Here is a 20,756-nt window from a genome sequence, read left to right on the forward strand (position 1 = left end):
ACTCTTGTTTGGCATCTACTTCTCTGAAGTACAGGCCAACACTAAGGGACTCTGGCTAACAAAGTTCTCAGATGACTGCAAACTGGGAGCCATTATTGAATCCACAAATGATGGATACTCTACAAAAGGGCCTTACAGAAACAGATGCTTGGTGCCAGAGCCATGGGCTCAAGCTCAGTGCCAAGAAATGTATAGTTATTCCCTTTAGGAAAAAACATGTACCCATGAATTACCACATAGGTGGCAGTGCACTAAACACTGAAAGTGTGATAAGAGATGTAGGGGCACAGATGGGCAGTGGTCTCACCTTAGAATAGCCACATTGCCACAACAGTCAGGAAATCCTTCTATGTGGCACACCTCATCACTAAGGGCTTTTCATCCAGAAAAAAGGAGGTCACTGTTCCACTGTACTCATCCCTTATTAGACCCATTATAGAATACAACGCCCCATTTGGTATGTACCTCTCAAGACATCTGCAACAACTGGAAAGGCCATAGAAATACCTCACTAAAAGAATTACAGGCCTAAAGCAGATGCTCTACGCTGACCACCTTAAAAAACTCCAGCTATACTCTGTCGCATATCGTCTACTCAGAGGCGATCTCTGCTTAACATACAAGGTCATGTCAAACCCATTGCTGTTGGACATTCTACACTTAAAGAAATCCCAATCCCTCAGAGCCACACGCTCCAGGGATCTAAACCTTGTCATCACAATAAACAAAACATGCTGGAGGGATAGGTTCCTGACCTAGAGACTCCCAGACTCTGGAATAGGCTACCCATACATGTCAAGCAGAGCGCCTCTTTGGACCTCTTCAAAAGAAACCTTGATAATTGGATGGGAGAAACGAAATTCATCCCGGGGATCACGTCAGTCACCCTGCTATACAAGGGTCCAGGGAAGTAAATAGTATGGGAAGAAATAGCCAGGGAATTATTATGGCTAGGCTTGTATAGGCCCTAGGGCCGATAGCCTAGTACCAACCTATGAACCTAAGAACCCTGTAAAAAGGACTGTTTTTGTATTTTTTTACAGTTTTTAACTCTCTGTGCAGTCAAGTAAATGTTTTCACATTTGTGTTTCAGTGATTCAGCCTTCCATGTTTTCATGACATATTCATAGATATATGTCTGTATGTTTGCACAGTTTGTATGCATGCATGAATATATTTTTGCGGTATAATGCAATTGAAAGATCTGTCACTCAATAAAAGGCATCATACATAGCGTGAGAGAGAATTAGGAGATCTCTCATATAATGAGTTGACCCGTAGTTGGAGATGAGGTAATGATATGTCGAGCAGTAATTGTCCTGTATAAGGAAAATCAAAGGTAGAAGCATCAAAATATTTCCTTCTAACTTTAATGGGATTGCAGATAAATTCATGTGATGGCCTGGTTCAACAGAGTTCAGCAAGCGGGAGCCTGATACCTGAGCATGGGTCTTCCCATGAGCATCACACAGGTAGTAGTTTGACTTCCAGACAAGAATCTGATTCTGTTTAAAAAAAAAGGAATTGTATGGATTTACAATAAGAGAAGACTCAGCAGAGAGTAATGCTGGAACACTAACAAAAAGCCATGGGCCTTAAGGAAGACAGCCTGAATTTGGTTAATAGACACAGATAAGGCTTGCCTTTATATTCATTATAAATGGAACTAATAAGAAGTGTGACTTACTGAACTGTAATTACCCACATCACTTATTTATTGTTTATTTACTTCTTGTTCCCCAGATAAGTGGACTGGTCTAGTGAATCTTTTCAGCCATGACCCAAAAATTTAAATATGAAAATGATTTTGTATTTGAAAGCATTTCAAATGATTTTCAAACAGTTGTGTTGATATGAAAGGTTTACTTTAGAAAAGTATAATTCAGTTTGTAAGAGCAACATTGTGTGTTATGTGAAAGACAAAGATTGATAATGTATGTTGGTTATGCAGTAAAATGAAAATATGGAAAAGTAGCAATGATTACCAGTTGAGGGAATTTCTCTAATATTTGGTTGAGGGCACCTCAAAATACCACAGCAGTGGACAATGCAGATAAAACTAAATCATATGCTTTTACTAAGTGAATTGAATTTATTCAAACCTATAATGCCTTTTTTTGTATATACGTCTTGTTCACACCCATAGCTCCTTATGGCATCCAGAACTTTATGTGGTCTGCCTTAATTTTCTGACTTGATGTTCCAGTTAATAATATGCATTATTAGAAAGTGCAAGGGGTTATTAACAAAATGTCACCATGACTGTTAATCTCGGACGTCCTGCAGTATAGAAATTAATCACGGTTCATCACTTATTATTCATATGTCCATATTAATGTTCATACTTTCATAACTGAGAGCCCTACATGTTGAGGAGTATGGTGAAATATGCCATGGTGGGAGACAGGAAAATTCATTTTCAGTGTCCATTTATATCCCACTATACCTCATATATTGCTTGTTGTTTGTTAGTAATTATGAAAATAAACAATAATTCCATATGTACTTAAATAAATGACTTATAAACTGTTGCATGATGTCAGCTGAAACCTTAGATGCTTTTGATGAAAACTGTCTTTCAAATTTGCACTGCAAGTTGCAAATTTTGAGATTATTCAGTTTTATTTATATTATTAAAATTTCTCAATAAATATGCACTCATAGAAGAATTTATTTATTTGCAGTTTATTGACCAGGAACGTCCATTGGGCCAAGATGAGCCCTTTTTCAATGGAGGCCCGGGGAGAAAAGTTCCATTCTACAAGCAAGCAAGCAATTTCTTGTTTTCATGTGAAAAATTATGTCTAGTAAACAAAACTTTTCTAACAATGTATGTCTGGGTTATACAACTTCCAAGATATAACACTTTGTGAAAGTTTAATAAAAAATATATAATTTTGCATTTGTGTGAATAATAATATACTATAGTATTCACAGAAAGACTATGAATGCACTGCAAATAATACTTCTTATGATAGCATTGCAATTTGCATAGTTTTAATAGATTTAATTGTTCACAAAATATTTAGTTTTGTTTATCTTTTCTTTTTTAAGTTTATTTTTCAGAAAATGCTCTGAAATGTATGTTCGGGCTGACAGAGGTGTGACATTTTACACCATTTAGATGCTAATGAGTTAAACCACAGAGTGTGCATTAAATGTGGAAATGTTGTGTTTACAGAGGTACTAAATCCTTAGTGATTGTATACGAGACACTCAGAGATATAGGTTGCAGTACCTGTGCTCAGAATTTCATACGGTCTTAAACAAGGTCTGTTTATGCCAAAGATGAAATAAACATTTATTATAATTAATTCACTTGAGTGAATATTTGAAGGACAATAATGCATTAATGAGTCACAGTTGGTATTTACTCCAGAAGTTCTTGGAAATGTATCCATGGCAATAAGAATAACAGAAAGCATGCTGAAATTGCATGGAATGGAAAGCAACACTCAAAGGAAAGCATTAAATGAAGTCATTAGCTCATAGGTACATTCTAACTAAGAGCATGAAGAATATGAGTAGCATAACAGATACTGCTTAATGCTTATCAGATAAGAGTTACACCATTGCTGACTGCTGTGTTACCAAAATGTGAGCATAGTGAATGCACCGTGGTGCTGACAGAAATGCATTGGGGAAAAGGTTCTTGTAGTTGGACATATGTACTCATTACAGTAGTTGGATGTATTTAAGAAAGAGTTGCCATTAAATGCAAAGTATAAAACACTGGTCTGCTTAAAAAATTGAAGCAATTCTGTGGAATCATGTATGCATTGACGGCTTTGTTTTACAACAGTACCCCACTGGTCATTTCATGCAGAAATGGGAGTTGCCTGGTGGCTGTGAGGTAGCATACAAATGATGCATGATTGACATGCCATGCAGATTTTCCTGTGACATCATGAACATTCACTGTATAATCATAGTTTGCCCTTTTCCTCAATGTAGTGCAATCTTGGAGTTGGTATGTTTAAATAGCAGGGGGTGCAGGGGGACTTGCTGCCCTGCAAAGGCAAGGGAAAACAGTTATATTTGCAGTTTTGATGTTTTAAATGGGCCCCAGATTTATGATTAATGTAGATAACATTAGAAGTTGCAGATTTATCATCTACATTATTCTCATCATAAAGGGGAAAACTTGCTTTCAGATACTGTGCTTGCTAATGAAAGTCATGATGCGAATGGCAAGATATTCCTGGATAAAAGTTTTTTATCTTTTCACTTATTTGCAGATCTGCTCGCAGTACGTCTTATCTTTGGTGAGTATGACATTAAGGGTAGCTCGCAGTGGTGACAGTTTTGAGTTGAAGTTTTCCCTTATAGAGTCCCTTTTGTTGGTTATGTTAATCTGTTATCCTCCTGAAAAACAGATGAAAATGCTTGGTTTCTGCTATGATTCTCAAAGGTTAATGAGTTACACTATGAACATACAGAATTGTGGGTTGTTGGAGGGTGTTGTGCTGGGGAGTGGTTGATTTGCTAAATTCGTTGTCTTGAAGGACACTGACAGCTAATTTATATTTACATGGTTTATTCTTCTGATACGCATATATACTGCACAGTTTTTATGCATGAATTTATGCCATTGCCTAGCAGTCATACATTACAGGTGTTCAGTGTAAGGGAGGTACTGTATTTAGCAAATGCCATTTCTGACAGTTTAACATATGTGAAGTCGTATGGCAGTTTACATTAAATATGCATTAACAAGTCAGTGAAAGCAGCTTGTGCACTACTAGGAAAAAAAAAACAACAGAAATATATATTACCAGTCAGTATAAGCAGCATCCAATCTAGTAAACTTTTTTTCTTATGTATCTGCTTTCCGCATGCAGGCAATCACGGATGATTATTCATGTGGATGAGCAAAACAGCAACATATTTATTCAACAGTATAGAAAAAAATCACCATGTGCTGGATCTTGGGTGAGGTTTGGACAGCCCTGGATACTGTGCATCCAGTGAGATACTGTTGTAAACAAACCTTATCAACTATAAAAAATATGCAAAACCTTTCTAATAGTGTTTGTACTACTGCAAGAAGGCATTTGCATTGGTATTCATAAAAACAGACAGAAAGTAAAGTTTGTTGTATTCAAAGCTGCAATAGCAAAAAGGTAAATAAATCGGCAAATAGTGATGTTATTGAACTATGATCGAATGTGGAAATCAAAACTTTAAACATGTTATAATGTCTCAAATAGTGCAAAACCAGTGAATAACAAGATAAAGAAAACAAAGATATTCTACTCAGTAATGAATGTTATGCTTGCATTGATTGACAGACATTCCAAGAGACGTGGTAGTACAAAAATCTAGTCCTGAAACATAATTACATTTGTCTGTTTACAGACACTGTTTTCACTGAAAAGATAAAAAAAGAAAGACATTAAGCAGGTAACAATACTTGTGGTAAAAGTAAAAGTGTATTAGCTGTTAAGAGAAAGCATGTTAAGATGTGGCATGTGATGGCAGCTAAAAAAAAATAAGTGCACAAGGTCATGGGTCACGAGAATGTCAATGCATTCTGTGTAAACTTCAAACTGGCAAATGAAAAATAATAAATGTACTTATAATACAAAATATAATCAAGCAGGGTGCTGACAACCATGCATATCTGAAAGTGCTCCAAGGCAGCAAAGTGATAATGTATTTCAACCTGATACTGAAATAGCAGTGTGTTTACTAATGTGGGTGAGATACTAACACAGTGTGTGATAGAATTCAATAGACAGCAACAGGAAAACGTGCTTGAGACAGCATGTTTACATCTACACTAAGTAGTATGGTCAAAATCCTACATACAACAAAATGTATACAACTTAGAAGCACAAATAAAAATATCATTCTTGATTTTGAAAGACAAAAAAAAGCCAATTTGAAATCTATATGGCTGTTTTTGTGTTTAAAAGGTGATAATGAGCAAATATGGCAAGAATTGGAAAATGACTTTGACACGCTAAAAAACACATCGAAAGGGTACATTATAAAAATGCAAAATTAAGTTCTTTGTAATGTTTTCAGGAAATGTGCAATTTTAATGGATGAAAGTATTTTTGAGTTAGTTTATGGTTTGTAAAAGAGGCTTGATTTTGTGATAACAAACAAAGCAGGACTTCAAAGAAACTTGAACTCTGAGGGAGGAAATCTCCAGTATGCAAAATGTTACAGAACACATTTTATCTAAGGCAGTGTGATGGGATGCTGTTATTAAACAAAGTAAGAAATTGCACTAAATGGTGCTTGAAAGGTTCATAAAAATGGAAGTGCAGTTGAAAAGTAAACTGACATACAGATAGTGGCTGATTTTTACAAAGGTCAGAAAAGGCTGATATCTGACTCTAAGCAGTTGGAAAGCAAAAGAGATGAGTCAGAAATCTTGAACAAAGGTGTGTTTGAACATGATGATGCAGATGTGTGTAAGTAAATAGATACCCCAACTAAACGCCTACTTAAGCTTACTAAATGAGTTAGAGACATAAAGTAATTTGTAGCTCAAATGGAGCTTGAACCTGCAATAAGTAAAAAAAAAAGCTTTGCAAATAACTTGCACTCAGTGGAAAACATATAGACACACAATTGCCTGTAGCAATTGCCTCATGTTTACTGATGACAACTAATTCTTAAGCAAACTCATTAGGTATGTGAGAGATGTGATTATGCAATGTCACTGGGGGTAATGCTGTCACGTACAGGCAGTCACATGCAGTAAAGATCAGACTCATAGACCTACATGTGCTGAAACTCTTAAATGCAATTTTCCTAAACCTAGACCTTCAGACATTGCACCAATAATATCCTCAGCAGCCCCCAAAGCACTCCATCTAAATAGCAGCCACCATAACACATACAGCCACATCTTATGGAGCCTCATATTCTAAGCCTATAAAGCAAGCTACCAGATAATCCAATATTTTGGACATAGGATAATCCATTGTGAAACCCATAGATAGCCCATGTACCAGACTGAATAAGGAGAAAGTTACAGACATTTTCCTGTCGGGGTCCAGAATCTGCCAAACAATGTATGCACTCAGGTCACTGGATAGCAAGTACTAGTATGACTTATTCACAGAGCGCATGGATATCAATGACCTGAGACATACCCTCCTGGACTATGTGAAGTGAAAAAGGATGGAGCTAGTGGATTATGTGTTCCAGGCTGGTATGAGCCTAGCATTGGGCAGCATTCTATCTATTCTAATGATAATGCCATAACATGAATAGAAGATGACCGATTTTAATAATTGGCTTAGTATTTGATGTCTCTCCATGAGGGTAATATATTGGTCAGTATGGAGGGATATGGATGATAGATCATACTGCTTTGTCAGGGATGGTCGACACCTGCCCCATCTAGGCTTTTGAATAGTGGTTAAAACATTGTCCGCCACCATTCTGCCTTTTTTTAGGCAATGTCAAACTGACAAACCTTCCAACATAGCAAAACAAACCCAAGACAATCCAAAAGTTTTATTACTCAATGCTTGAAGTCTAAACTAGAAAAACCCACTCCCTCCCTCCAAGCTGTCCTCACCCTAGAGAATGCAGATGCTTGTGCAGTTACTAAAACATTGTTTAAAGCCATGGAGAGCAACTCAGCAGTGCAGGGCTACAGTGCCTTCCACACATTTAGCCCAATTTGGATTTAAAGATGGAAGTGTTTCAATTTACATAAAAAAAAACATTCTTCAAGGTTGATCAACCAGGGTGACCAACTTCAGCTTGTCTCCATCCAAATTACCATATCTGAAGTCCCATACCATTTCTTTGGAAACTATAGGCCCCCCTCTATGAACGAGGAAATCAGCAATACATGTTTAAACTTGCTGGAGACAGTCACCATTCAACCCAATGCCATATTCATGGATGATTTTAACTACTAGGAATCATACATGACACCAAACTTCCAGGCACAAAGATTCCTGGACTTTATCCACACAAACACCCTGGACCAGATAGTACACCCACTAGGGGATCAGTAGAGTGGGTCTAATCCTCACTAACATAAGAGAATGCTGCACTCCTCTTGGCTTCCCAGTGTAATGCCCTCTCTAATAAGGTTGTAACATCAAGCTTTCTCCCTCAAAATGAAAATAAAACTCTGGACCCTGCTAATCCTGGAATATTTAGGAACTATTCTAAGGCAAATGTCTTTCTATTAAGTTATGACCTGGCAAAATTTTAATACCCCATACTCTGAGAACACTGTTGCTATGCAGAATTGTTCAGAAAGACTCTATACAGTCACATGCATCAAATCATAGAGACAGCTGTGCCTACCAAAAATAAGCAAAGGTCATACTCAAAAAATAAGCCGCCCTTATGGAATCTCCACAACAACAGGTTGTATAACAAAATGAAGAGGTCATGGCAAAAAAAAATAGAAATTGCAACAATCTAAACAAGCAAATCAAAGGGAAAATCTAAAATAACAAAGCCACATTTCTGGTAAAATCAACTCTCGGGCAAATACTTTCTTTAGCTTTGTCCACATGCTCAAAGGCACAAAGAAGCCACCTACACTCAGGGAGAAAAACTTAAAAGATATGCAGATAAATATAAAGGAACCCTACAAAATAAGCAATTTATTGATGACCCAAAAAAGTTTTATAGAGAATTGGGAGACAAGGCAAAAGGAACTGAAACACCACCAAAAAAGAAGAAATATATATGTTTTGGAGAAATATCTATGAATATCCTGTGGAACATAACAAAGATGCTAAATGGATAGAAGAAGTAAAAGAAAAAATTCTTCTTCTTTCGGCTTTTTCCTGGTTAGGGGTCACCGCAGTGGATCACCTGTCTGCTCATGACTGGCAGTCGAGTTTTAGGGTGTAGAATTGCCAGCCCAACTGGCCACAGAAGGCACACACACGCATGCACTCATGCCTAGAAGTTTAAAAGTACAGGATATGAAATGGGATGAAATAACAGCTAGAGAAATTGAAACAAAGTTAAGAATAGCCTCTAGCTGGAAAGCCCTAGGCCCAGATGCAGTACCCAACTTTTGGCTAAAAGTATTAACATTTTTACATGAAGATTTAGCCATGATTAAGAACAATTTGTATGCAAACCCTGAACAGACACCAACACCATTAACAACAGAAAAAAAAAAAAAACAATGCTCCTCTGTAAGAGTTAGCCTGCAAGCTATCTTAAAAACTATATACCAATAACTTGCCTTCCGATAACATATAAACTATACACTGGGATTAATGCCAACATAGTTTACAGCCACTTAGAAGAAAACTTGATCACAGCAATAGAACAAAAAGGTAACAAAAGAAAGTCATATGGAATAAAGGATCATTTGTTGTTAAATAAAGTCATAATGGAAAACTGCAAATAGGGGAAGAATCTATGTATGGCATGGATAGAGTATAAAAAAGCATTTGATAGTATCCCACATTCATGGATAAAGGAGTGCTTAAAAATATATAACATACACCCAACACTGATCAATTATATTACAGCGATCATGAAACAGTGACAAATCATTTTGCCGTTAAGCCATGATAAAGGACAAATTATTTTTCCAGGGACAAAAATTCAAAGGGGGACATTCCAGAGTGAATCCTTGTCATTGCTGCTCTTTGGTCTTGCCCTTAACACATTAAGCTGTCTACTTAACAGATTAGATCATGGCTACAATTTGGCTTTCAGAAAACAACAAAGTGTGAACACTTCTCATCTTCTTTTTGAAGATGATATAAAACTGTATAGTTCATCAGATGAGGAGCTGAAAGCAAAGCTACAAGTGGTCAAAACTTTTTCAGATGGTATAAGAATGTCATTTGGGAACCCAGCCACTGAGGATGCACAAACCAGTGCATTTCCTCATGCCCTCATGCCCAAGCCCAGATAAATGGGGAGGATTACATCAGGAAGGGCATCCAGTGTAAAGCTTTTGCCAAATGACATCTGTGGACAACAATACAGATTTCCATAAAGGATTGGTCGAGGAGCGGGTTAACAATGACCACCACCAGTACTGTTAATCAACAGGGAGTTGGTGGAAATTGGGTTACGATTGGCCAAAGGAGAAGGAGAAGATGAGGGAGAAGGCATGCCTGAAGGAGGAAGAGAGGAGAAACGTTAGGAGTGTGGTAGTGAGGGTAGAAAATTTGAATGTTACATAGATGCATGCATACAAATATTTCAAGCACAGGCATTAATGCCCTTCTAGCTTGCCAATATACCAAAATACTTGTTCCCATAATAAGTATCCAGGCTGTTTATAAAATATCTAAATGAGTACTTGCTTTAATGTAATTTGGTAGTCTGTTCCATGCATCAGCTACTCCATCAGAGAACCAATTAGTGCACTTCTCATTCCTATAGAATCTTCTACATTGGTTGTCTGATGGTTCTCTAGTACTTTTTGATAACTCCAGACATTCCCAGAGGTAGATGTCTCTAAATGCCCTGTATACCTGAATAAGATATCCGCTTAGATATTTACGAGACACTGTACAATTCAGATATTTTAGTCTTTCATAATAACTTAAAATTTCATTTCCATTGATGTCTTTGGTATATTTCCACTGCACTCTTTCCAGTTTACTCATGCTTGCTTTCTTATACGGTTTCCATATTGTTATTCCATACTCAAGTTTGGGTCTAGTGTAACTAACAAACAATGGCTTCATCATTTTTGATTCCATAGACTTTACAAATCTTTTTATATAACCTAGTGTTCTATAGTGATCATTAACCAATTGGTTGATATGATTAGAAAACCTCATAGCTGGCTCTACCCAACCAGGTCCTTCAATGAGTCTACAGTTTCAATCACTGTATGCTGTATTAAATATTCACCTTTCAATTTATATCTCCTAAATATCATATTCTAAGTCTTTTATGTATTTTTCAGCATATTATTCTCCTGTGCCCATATGGTCAATTTAGTCAAGTTATTTTGCAGACATGCCTTATCTGTAACACATGTAATCAGTTTACCCAATTACAGATTGTCTGCATATAGACTGTAGAACACCTCAGATGAAAACATTAGGTCTGAAAGATACAATCTAAAAAAGTAAGGGCCTAGGACAGAGCCATATGGGACACCCTGACTGTATCCAAGGATTTCACCTGTCCAGTTATTGTATGCTACTTGCCATCTCCTATTTGTAAGCCATGCATCTATCCATCTTATCAAGAGTACATCAGTACCTAGTTGTACTAATTTATTGAGCAGTGTCTTGTGTATGACCATGTCAAATGCTGAAGTTAAATCTATATAAATTACATCACAGTACAATTTTTCATTCATAGCTGTTATTATATTGTTATAGAACATCGTGTTACAGGTGGTACTAGATCTAGCTTCCACATATACATGCTAATATATGGTTTCAAGTCACAACCTATCCATTTCTGACAATAACTTATCCAATATTGCCTTCTCCATTATTTTTCCACAACATGAAAGTAGACTTAAGGGTCTATATGACTGTGGGTTTGTCCTACTCCCCTTTCCTTTTAGAATTGTAAGGTGATAACTTTATTTTTTAAAGACTCAAGCCACGCCCACTAGGAGTTAACTCATTCCCTCCAGTACAGCTCTTTTGATTGTGCACCTTTAACTCCTAGTGGGCGTGGCTTGAGTCTTTAAAAAATAAAGTTATCACCTTACAATTCTAACAAACACTCATTGACATAGGTCAGATATCAATACAATTGTGTTTGCCATCATGTATGCTTCAAGATAAAATATTCTGATACCTCGTATAGGGCATTGTTTTGGAATTATTAATGCAAATATGAACAAGCAATATTTTACGCCTAGAGGAGCAGTAGGAGGTAACTGCAGATGCACCTGGAGGCGTCACTTGGATGTAATGAGTACAAGTTTAATAAGTGCATGTCTCCAGTCTTGAGGAATCTCCCCATATTTATATGACCTAGTGAATAATAATTATTTCTTTATTTATTTTACATTTGTTTACCAGGATGGTCCGACTGGGACAGTGCCCATTTTGAGCAGAGTTCTGGGGAGAAAAGCTCCAGCCTAAGCTTACATACAAAATTATCACATCAAGTAATAGAAGTTATAGACCAAATTGACAAAAAATGAGTGTTAACACATTTTTTATTTGTGTCTTTCGGCTTTTCCCGGTTAGGGGTCGCCACCATACCTCTCAACCTGGAAACATCAAAAATCTGGACAAGGCCCATGAAAAATAGGTACAAATCTGTACGCTGATTAACATCTCATTTGCATACATAATTATGTAACCCCACCCACTCCGATGGAATTTTGGGTTACCAGCTTTCAAACGCAAACTGAAGAACAAGCAAAATATAGCACCAGATTCCAATGTCCTATTACCTGGCTATTTCGCCCCATTTACTATAAACACTATTGTGTGCATACTGCTTTACTTCTACAATCAATGATTATTTGGATTTTATTTTTACATTTTGCAGTACGTCAATGCATAAACACTGACAGACATCTGATAAACAAAGCAATACTGTCTCACAATGAAAAGAGACTTGACATTAAAACTTCTCTGCCCTTGAAACTCACTTTCAGTGAAACAGCATTGAAACCCACACCACATACAAAAAAAATGCATCTGGCCAGTGGTGGATAAAGATTACCTTTGGGCTGTTTTCAAATCATTGGTCCGTTGCACACAAAACAGGAAACATACATGTGTTCTTTTCTTTGATACACCTTCCTGACTAAGTTATATTCCTTGTATAATACAGCACACTTGTTAGTGCATTTTAAATTTCTTGTTTGAATGAACATTTTTCCAGTAGGCTGTACTGTAGGCAATGAAAAACATGCATGACCAGTAATTACAAAACTGCCCAATTCAGAACATTTCTATCATAAAAGTCTACTTCCACACCCAAACTATAAACAGAACAGTAGTGTAAGCCATAGGCATCTTGCACAGCTTCTTGCATTTATTTTCAAATAAAGTTTTTTTGGTGGTGGGGGGCAAAGGGTCAAAAACCAGGGACACATTTTAAACATTGCTTGTATAATTTTGGAAAGTTGCTAGAATACAATTTTGTGCTATCACCATGCATGTTACTGACAAGTCTTGAAACCAGAATCCTGTATACTACAGTAAGTGCAACATACCAGTGTGTTAAATCAGCAGCTTGAAAAATAGGAAGACTGAAACTTAATGGCTATCATTTAGTGAATTCAGTTCTCACTTCTCACTATAGCCCTCTCAACCTCTTAGCACAAAAACCTGGATAAAAAACAAAGCCAATAATGGGGGAATATAAATTGTGTTCGCACTTCTCAACATAGCTCTCAACTCTTAATACAAAAAAATCTGATATGCAGTCGAAGAGACCACAGAGGATACTATTCTAGCCCCCAAAAGCCTCACAGCATTGTCCTACTAAGCAACCCACTCAGAGCCACACAGTAGAATCAAATTCTTGAGTACAAATAAATAGCTTAATAACAGTCCAAAGTTTCATTCCACAGCACAAGACTTCAAACACTCCCCAACAACCACATCAGCAACCTTCTCAAGGTTGCTTAGTTTCCACAAGTAAAGCCACTTGCTCTGACATCTACTCAGCTGCAATATCAAGGCATCAAGTGAAAAAGCAAATACATAAATATTTCTGTATTGTACTGATATTTGTTTGAGACTATAGTGTGAACACAAACACATTATATGAACACACTATACTCTCAAATGAATATCAGTACAATACAGAAATATTTATGTATATTTGTGCATTTGTACACACACACACACAATTGGTCTTCTCCACATATGTTGCTACTCTCTATGTGCAGCTCTAATTTTTGACTTTGATAAAAGTGAAAGAAATAATTGCAGTAATGCATTTTCCTTCTTGCTCTAAAATATGTTCACAGCCACCCTCTCAAAAATGTTACATTGATGTTGGTTTAATAGAAATCAAATAATTCTAATGTCTCTTGCTTTCACATACAACCTACCTCTGCAGCCTAAAAGATAACCACTTTATCTGTACAACTAAATGCTTGTCTGTGATGAAATGAAAAGAATAATGCCCACAGCAATGTGTTATCTATTTTATTGCTCTCAAACCATACTTATGATTGTTCAATGATAACATAATGTTCCTTTGCATTCACAAACTGCATACCCTATAGAGACCACCACTATTTGTGTACACACCTTGTATCTGGTATTGGTGAAGGAAGAAATAATGGACACAATAGTGTATTTTGACTTTCCTACACATGTACTCATCTTTCTTACAAGCCAAAGTAAAGATCATTTAGTAATGATGTGCTATCCCTTTGCTTTCAGATAGTCTGCCATATTGCCTTCCACCAATGGCTTTTTTAACCCTATGCCTGATATTTGTCTGTAATTTGTACAAACGAAATAAAGTCCAGGAAAATGTATTTCATCTTGTGTCACCTAAATGCAACCCACACTCTAATAGCTTTAAAAAAGTCATTGTCTTGCGCAGTGGTGAATATTATAACTACTGCCTAAAGATATATCCAGACTATTACCTCAAAAGAGAACTTTCACTGTAGATCATAGGATCTGCACTTCCCAGTAACCTGTCATCAAATGTCTAGAATTTGACAGTGTGATCAGTAACATGAGTTGTGTTTAGCTTGCATAGAAACAAAACATAAACTGCCTGTTCATGGTCTATTAAAGGGAAGTAAGTGAAAAACCATGCTGAACTAAGAACATCTATGTCAGATGCCAACCCATTTTGTCTTAAACACATTAGGATAATAATTTTGGAAGTAGAATTAATTAATAATAAAAAGAATATTTCTAAAGTGCACTGAAAGGGGGAATGGTTTCTTTTCATTTTAGAATCACTGTTTTGCATTAATAAGTAATATGTGGCAAACAGCAGACACTGGCTGTATTTGTAACAACAAGTTCAGGGAGATTGGACCCTCTAGTTGGAGTGCAAAACTTTGCCAAAATAGTCAGGCTTAATAAAAATACGGAACTAGTGTGCATATTTACTGCTGGATTTATATGTCTGACAAATAATAGGTGAATAATAAAACTCCCAATCGCTGATTGTGTTAGGTTCAGTAAATAGGGACTGACACACACACACACACACACACACACACACACACACACACACACACACACACACACACACACACACACACTGCAACCCGTCTCACATAACTGTCAACCGCCCCTGAGTTTTCACATTTTACCCTGTCCCACAACCCTGTCCCACATAAAATGTTTCATTTTCTAGGAAATCAATAAGATTTCCACTCAGTCAACAATGCCAGACATTAGCAGTTCATTGTTCTAAAAATACTTGTTGATGCAAAACCTGTTGTCCTATTATGTTTTAATAGAATTCCAGTAATATTAAAAAAAGACCTACTATGGGGCTTTTATAGGTTCTGTCCAGGATTCTTGAACAAAGAAATTCGGAGGAATGATTTGTCATAACTTAAGTGCTGTGACCTTGGAGTTAATAGTTATTTGAGGGGGGAAGTTATATGAGGGAGGAGAAACGCCATCACTTTCCCTACCTCTCAACAATCATCAGATTGTGTATATCACACATTATGATTCTAAAAGATTATTTGTGTTAGTCTACTTTATACATTCCACAGTTATATTAGTGATGCCCTGTAGTATGCACACAGCTGCTCTTTATTCTATTGTGTTTGTTGCTTCCTTTTTCATGTTTGATAAATTGTTGCGTATTTTGTCAGTTCAAGAAAGTTATCAAACAAAGGCTAAAGCAGCAATAAGATTCAGTTTTGCAGCAGCTCAGTGCTCAAGATGCATTTCGTTCATAAATTACTGTCAGGGTGAGGCATGTTCATTTTTGGATGAAGAAGCTAGCTGGCCATCACACAGATGCACCACTTAGCACAGCGGGCCACCGATTTGAAATTTAAACCTACATTTCACACCTGGACAGTTCCCCAAGCTGGACCTGTTTTGACCCTCTAACAACTTCACCAGAAATCCACTGCAATGTGAACAGTAATAGTTCTAATTGTGCCGTAGATATAATAAAATTTTAATTTCTTACCTTTTGAGGTGCAGTGTGTATGTTCTGGCTTTCTTGCCATTTATAAGGTGAGCTTTTTCCAAGTCGTCGAAATGATCCATCATCAACGAAAATAACCAGGCAAAGCTAGAGACTTTTTGGAGCTCCGCAAAATGTCATTTCCAAGTAAGTCCTTTTCAAATTTTAAATAATTCAGACAAGGGATGGCTTGCATACATCGTGAGCTCTTGAGCTCAATTCCGACTGGCTGGTAGCCCTGACGGCACTGACGTCATCACGCACGTGATGACGTCAGCTCCAATAGCGTGATTTTAAAAAAAAAAAAGAATAAAGCAAAAAAATCGGAAATGAAGGGGTGCCAATCGGGAATCGTGGCACCCCTTCATTTGGACCCCAAAACTCGGTAAATACCGAGTAATTCAGTATGGTTGGGAGGTCTGGTCGCCACAGCGGAACTCCGGTCCGCTAATGATTGGCAGTAGATTTTTATGTGCTGGCTTGCCAGGCCTAATGCACAATCTTTAACAAAGGAACACCCATTCACGCATGTCGCCACACAGAAGACGCTCTAACTGAGAATTGAACAGGCATTTACTGTATAAAAATGTAAAAACAAAAATGTATACAAAGTATCAAATAGAACAATACTTTAAACACTTGGATATAAACAAATATATGGTTGAACTTATAAATGTGGAGGAGCATAACATTAGATGTTCTTCGTGTTTCACTGTTGTAGTCATTACATTTGGGTTATCTGCTTGCAGGAAGCCTTCCGTCGGCCTGATTATCAAAGTCTTGGGTCTTGCATCGGTTGCTGTCTCATCTTCCATGACATCAGGTAGTCAGGGGTATAAAGCATGCAGCCAATGCCATTACATCAGTCTTCCTTGCTGTGTGGTGCCTGAAGCAGAAGCAGTTCACAAGTGCCGGTCGGCCGAATCCTGAAATTTTCATTTTCGAGTTTCAGATCCGAAGCCTTCAAATAAGCTACGTACCCCGTTGGGATCCTTTTTCTTGCTCAAAACAGATGTCAGTAAAAGTTAACATTTGTATTTCTTGTGGAAAGCAAATACCTCATAAACATTTTCATTCATACTGCATTTCTTGCTTAGGCCCAGACCACGACGTACCTCGCTGTCAGTTTTGTGCCTTATTCAAACCTCACACTATTCGGCGTCGGTTCATTTTCACATCTAAATTTTTTGATACTCGGTTCAATTATCCAGAAATGGCTTCAGTAAGCGACTTGACACATTCTGAAAACACACAAAGATAAAGACAGAGACAGGCTGCATAGGTCCAAAGCTGCTGCCGACGCTTCTCCTAAGCTAGTCGCCAGTTCACCAGTACTCAGTGAGGTGCTTTCGCAACCCCTGATACCCGCTACTTCAGATACGGAGGTCTCTACTGAGTCCCATATGGAGTCCGGTATGCTGCGAGATGCTTCTTTGACTGTGGAACCTGCGGATGTCTCTACCTTGGATGGGTCCAGAGCCGCTGTGCAGGCACCGGCTTCTGAGGGTGTATTCAGGCCTACTGACTTGCATATTAAACTGATGCCATCTTCTTCTTCAAGGCCTAAAACTTGATCCACGCCTAGAAAACTGATGCCCAGACCACATGGTCAGGCCCCCTATGCCTAAAAAACAAATGATAAGAATGGCTGAAGACCTTATTACTCTAATCAGGGGAAGCCACCCTTCTCCCTCTAGAACTGATTTGCTTCTGTTTCTTCTGATCAGGATTCTGAAATTTCTGTTTTCTCTGATGACCAGGAGTTGAGTTGCCCTTATCTATGTATGAGGATTCTGATACAGAGGACCCATTCCCTCTGCTTCCCCTCCAGAGGATTTATCTTTTGGTGAAACTTTGCATGCTCTTAGGGAGCATTTCCGCTGGGAAAGCCAGGATTACTCTGACTCCAAAAAGAGGTTTAGGGAATTCTTACTCATAGGTTCATAGGTAGGTACTAGGCTATTGGCCCTAGGGCCTATATAAGCTTAGCCAAAGGTATCCTGGCTTTTGCCACCCTAGAAAATTATTTTCCTGTGCCACTGTCGAGCAGAGCCACAGAAGTGATCCCCGGGGTGAATTTCCTATCTTCCATCCAATCATCAAGATTTTTCTTGAACAGTGCTAATGAAGAGCTTTGTTTGATATAGATTGGTAGTTTGTTCCAGAGTATGGGAAGTCTCTGGGACAGGAATCTATCCCTCCAGCATGTTCTATTTATTGTGGTGACGAGGTTTAGGTCTCTATAGCATGTAGCTTGTAGGGATTGGGATTTCTTTAAGTGGAGCATGTGTAAAAGCTCTGGGTTTGACATAGCTTTGTGTGTTAGGAGAGATTGCCTCTGAGCAGGCGATATGCAACAGAGTAAAGCTGCAGTTTTTTGAGACGGTCTGCGTAGGGCATCTCTTTGAGACCGGTAATCCTCTTTGTGAGGTATTTCTGTGGCCTTTCCAGTTGTTGTAGATGTCTTGTGAGGTACATACCAAAAGGGTCATTGTACTCTTTAATGGGTCTAATGAGTGACAAATAGAGGGGAACAATGACCTCTTTTTTCCTGGATGAGAAACCTTTTGTAATGAGGTGTGCCACATAGAAGGATTTCCTGACTACTGTGGCGATGTGATTATCAAAGGAGAGACTACTGCTACCTGTGTCCCAAGGTCTCTTATCACACTTTCGGTGTTAAGTAGACTACCACCTATGTGGTAGTTCATGGGTACTGAGTTTTTACCAAGAGGAATGACAATGCACTTTTTGGCATTGAGCTTGAGGCCATGGCTCTGACACCAGGCATCTGTCTCAGCAAGGCCCTTTTGTAGGATGCCCACATCTTTTGGAGTTTTGATTATGGCTCCTAGTTTCCTACTCCTACCTCAACACAGGCTTTTAGCTATCCCTCCTGTACTGGATAGATGATGCTTTCTTGGAATCTAGCCTGGTCCCTGACACCTTAACTCCAGCTCTCAGAAAACCTGGCAGGTATTACAGAGTACCTGACTCTCACAAGTTCCTCTTTAAGAATCCTACTGTGGATCCTGAGAATATTTCTCAGGGACCCAAAGGCATTAAGGCTACTACTGTCAAAAACCCTACCCCCTCTGATAGAGATTCCAGGGCCCTGGAAAGATGGGGTAAGAAGGTATACACTTCTGAAACTTTGGCCTTTAGGGCCTTAAACTGCCAGTTTCATGTGTTAAAGTATCAGCAGCATATTACTGGATTGCTTAAACAGAAAATGATGTTGATTCCTGACTGTGCTGAAAATAAAGAATTACAGGATTTAATGCATTCTGTGGAACAAGTTGGAAAACATACTTTGAAATGTGGTTTTGATTCATTAGAGGCATCTTGCAGGACTGCTGTCACTGGGTCTGTACTTAGAAGGCATGTTTGGCTTAAGAAGCAATCTTTGCCAGATCATATTAAAGCTAAATTACTAGATGCTCCCTTAAACCAAGACCGCCTGTTTGGCAACAAAGCAGAAGAAGTACTTAAAAAGATGGAGGAAAAAGCAAAATCTATGCAAACTGTTAAAGATTTCCTGCAAGCACAGACTCCCAGATTTAGTAGGCACTGGCCTTCTAAGAATAGGTCCTTTCCTGCCTCTTCCAGGCCTTCTCAGTCCAAATCCAGAACCAGCAGACCACCCAGGCTTCAGTCTCAAGATACTCACAGGCCTAAGCAGTGTGGGGCTTCCACTTCCAAAGCCGGTATTAGTAAGACACCCCCCTATGGTAAACTGTCACAATGACAACTTTAAACTTTCCAAGCCCTGCTCAACCGACTGTTCTTTTAGGGAGAAAGATCGCCCTGCATGCAAAAAAAAAAAATGGAAATTCATTACCCAAGACAAATGGGTTTTAAATATAGTTTCCCAAGGATACAGATTCCACTTCCACTCCTTACCAGTCCCAAACAGTTGGCCAGACCTACCCCAAATCAGTGGGCAGAGGCTCAAAAGCAGGTTCTCTCTCTTCTAAGCATCAGGGCTATTCAACCTGTCCCAGAAGAGGAATGGGGGCAAGGTCTTTACTCAAGACTTTTCCTGGTACCCAGAAAAGACAATTCCTGGTGCCCTATCCTGGACCTGTCTATCCTAAACACTTTTTTGGTAATCCCAAAATTCAAAATGCTAACTCTTCATCAGCTGCTTCCCATGCTTGGCAAAAATGCCTGGTTGGCAACATTGGATTTAAAGGAAGCCTACCTGCACATCACAATAAGGGAATCTTGCAGAAGATACCTACACTTCAGAGCAGGCTACATGCACTATCAGTTCTCTGCACTGCCCTTTGGCTTATCTACTGCACCCAGGGTATTCACAAAGTGCCTAGCTCCAGCCATTGCATTTTGCAGACCAAGAAATATTCAAATATACCCATACGTTGAAGATTGTCTAATTCAGGCAGAAAGCCAGGACATACTATTAAATCATCTGGCATTTGTAAAGAAATTACTAACTTCTCTGGGGTACACCATAAATGAAAATAAATCACATCTAGTACCCCGCCAGCAAATTGTATTCCTGGGAGCAAGCTTGAATACAACTTCCCAGATGGCCTACCTCACACCAGAGAAACAAGTTCATTTGACAGCATACTTCAAACTACTGGCAACAAAGACCCAGCTATTTGCAAGGAAAATACTGCAAGCTCTGGGGTTCATGGCCTCTTGCATTCCTGACTGCATATTAGGAAACTACAATGGTATCTAAAAAGCCTATGGTG

The sequence above is a fragment of the Protopterus annectens genome, chromosome 1.part1 (assembly GCF_019279795.1).
Source record: "Protopterus annectens isolate FY-2018-M chromosome 1.part1, PAN1.0, whole genome shotgun sequence".
In the NCBI taxonomy this organism is placed as follows: domain Eukaryota; kingdom Metazoa; phylum Chordata; order Ceratodontiformes; family Protopteridae; genus Protopterus; species Protopterus annectens.